This window comes from Nicotiana sylvestris, chromosome 1 (genome assembly GCF_000393655.2).
Source record: "Nicotiana sylvestris chromosome 1, ASM39365v2, whole genome shotgun sequence".
NCBI lineage: Eukaryota > Viridiplantae > Streptophyta > Magnoliopsida > Solanales > Solanaceae > Nicotiana > Nicotiana sylvestris.
In genome coordinates, this window is record NC_091057.1 from 178,745,622 (window position 1) to 178,748,517 (window position 2,896).

A 2,896-nucleotide genomic window follows, 5' to 3' on the forward strand; every position below is an offset into this window, starting at 1 on the left:
TGCTATAATACCCATCCAAAGGAAGCTTCATGCCTTACCTCACTCAGCAAAAGTATTTTATTTTATACGTATAATGCATCTTGACTGTATTATGTGTGACGAGACGGTGTTTTCAAATCATTATATACGGACATAAAATAGAGTTCTCACCGAGCAACCCCACCCCCTTAAAACACAGTTACTACTTCCAAGTTCCAAGTTAGACAAAGGAAGGTTTGACCTCTTTTCCTTTAAAATGACGGGTACAAAAGTAAGAAAGGAAAAAATTATAGATAGAAATTATTGAAATAGTTGGTAACTCAGTTGAGTTAACTGTGGCTAAAGTCTAGTTATATTAGAGGTTTGTTATTACTGTTAAGAGGTTGTTAAAAGTACTGTTAAGAGCAGTTAGTTGCACATGTAGTACACGTGAGGTCTAGCTGCTTCATCTATACAAGCAGTCATTGTACTCTTCAGCTCAATAAGAAAATATTACTCCTTCTTCTTCATTTCCCAATCTCAGATTCTAGAAAGATCTTCTCTGCATGTGCCCTAATTCACTGCTCCATTGATAGAGCAGTGAAAGCTTCATCTCTGTCACAAATTCTTCATGGTATCAGAGCGGCGATCGTGAGGATCTGATCCGGCGTGAAGCTCCGGCGAAATTGAAACAATTTTTGGCAGACATGGATTGAAACGAGGTAAGCTCGCTCGACCATAATCACCCGCTATTTCTTCAAGCAAGAGATACCCCCGGACTAATTTTAATCCCAATTAAGCTCACAGGGCCAAAAAATTATGCCCTGTGGAGCAGGGCAATGAATCTAGCTATGAGAGGAAAAGGTAAGATTGGATTTGTAGATGGTTCCTGTACTAAAAGTAGGTACATAGGTGAATTGGTTCAGCAATGAAAAAATGCAACGCGATAGTACTGTCTTGGATTGGAAGTACAGTTTCGAACCAATTGATGTCAGGGATCGTTTATGCCTCAGATGCTAGGAAGGTATGGAATGATTTTCAAGAGAGATTTGATCGTTCAAACCTAACAAGGATCTATTACCTTTGGTTTGAGATTGCAATGATGAGACAAGGAACAGATTCAGTGACTAGCTATTACACTAAAATGAAATATCTATGGGATGAATTGAATGTTTTGTCCCCAATTTCTTGTTGTGATTGTGAAGAGTCAAGACCTTCATTTGAACATCTAAAGTCTTAGTGTGTGTTGCAGTTCCTTATGGACTTGAATAAAAGCTATGGGAATGTGAGGAGTAACATACTAGCAAGGAGACCAGTAGTTACTATTAATGAAGCATGTGCAATTCTGTTACAAGAGGAAAGCCAAAGAACACTTGATGTGGTAGATACACAGAGGGATCCACTCACTGTGTTAGCAGGAAGGGCACAAGGATTAAAACCTAAAGGCACAGTGTTGATTTGTGAACATTGTGGATATAAAGGTCATCTGAAGGAAAACTACTACAAAATTGTAGGCTATCCCCTAGGTTTTAAGAGTAAGAAGAAAACTGGACAATTTGGTGGAGTTACAGGCCAGTAGGGTGGCAGAGCACATCCTAGTGGAGGATTCAAACCATATGCCAATAATGCAACTACTGGAACTCAGCTGCAAGGACATTTCTTCACTAAGAAAGAATACTCACAGTTGATGGACCTCATAAACAAGCCACCATCAAATGATAGCACCTCAAATGTGATGGCAGGTACTGTTATATTATTATCTAGTACCTATACTTGTAAATGGATAACTGATTTTGGAGCATCTCGTCATATTACGCCATGCAAGGAACTGTTAGATGAACTAAGAAGCTTAGAAAAATAACAAGACAGTAAAGTGCATGTGCCAACAGGAAATAGATCTTCCATAGCATGTGCAACAAGTACAATGATTTTAGGAAGTCAAAAGATCACAAATGTACTACATGTCCTAGATTACAAATTCAATCTGCTTTTAGTGTCAAAGTTAACCAAGGAATTGTTGTGTAAAGTCACTTTTTTCCCTAACTTCTGTGTGTTTCAGGGACTCTACAATGGCAAGGTAATAGAGATTGGTAAAGAGAGTAATGGTCTTTATATTCTACAAAGAGAGTTCAAACCCACAGTAGGAGCAACAATAACTGGAGAAGTGAATGAATCAGAACTATGGTATCTTAGATTGGGGCATCCATCAATAGTTTCTATGCAACATATTCCTAGCTTAAAGAATAAAGTCAATAATACAGTACATGAGAACTGTTCAGTATGCCCAATGGCATCAGGTTAAGCTTTCCTGTTAGTAAGAGTAAATCTAATAGTATTTTTCAATTGATTCATGTTGATATTTGGGGACCTTATAGAAAGGCTACATTTTACAAAAAATAATATTTTGTTACTATAGTAGATGATTACAGCAAATATACTTGGATCTGTTTGATTCAATCCAAATGTGAAGTTTCAATTGTACTTAAATACTTCTTAGTGATGGTCAAAAATTAGTTTGATGTTTCTGTAAAAGTACTGAGATCAGAAAATGGCACAATTTTTTTTAGTTCACAATGTAATGAGATGTTATCTTCCTTTGGCATAGTTCATCAAAGTAGTTGTATCTATACACCTCAACAAAATAGAATAGTTGAGAGAAAGCATAGACATATCTTAGAGGTAACAAGGGCTCTTAAAATACATAGTTCAGTTCCAGTTAAGTTTTGGGGAGAGTGTGTGAAAATTGCAGTCTATTTGATGAATAAAATACCTACTGTTGTACTAGATGGAAAAACACCCTATGAATTGCTTTATGGTAAAGAACCTAGGCTAGATCACCTAAGGGCGTTTGGTTGTATATGATGTGCAAGCAGCTTTCCCAGGGGTGACAAACTAGCCCCAAATGTAAGAAGGACAGTGCTGATGGGGTATTCTAAGG

General features: G+C 37.2%; 1 long non-coding RNA gene across 1 annotated transcript; it reads left to right on the plus strand.

Annotated features, from left to right (window-relative positions):
* The first annotated feature begins 324 nt into the window (after positions 1–324).
* LOC104245493 (uncharacterized) lies at positions 325–2,415 on the plus strand. The gene is made up of 2 exons (XR_715750.2): positions 325–1,700; positions 2,018–2,415. It is a non-coding gene; the product is annotated as an uncharacterized lncRNA (long non-coding RNA).
* The last annotated feature ends 481 nt before the right edge of the window (positions 2,416–2,896 follow it).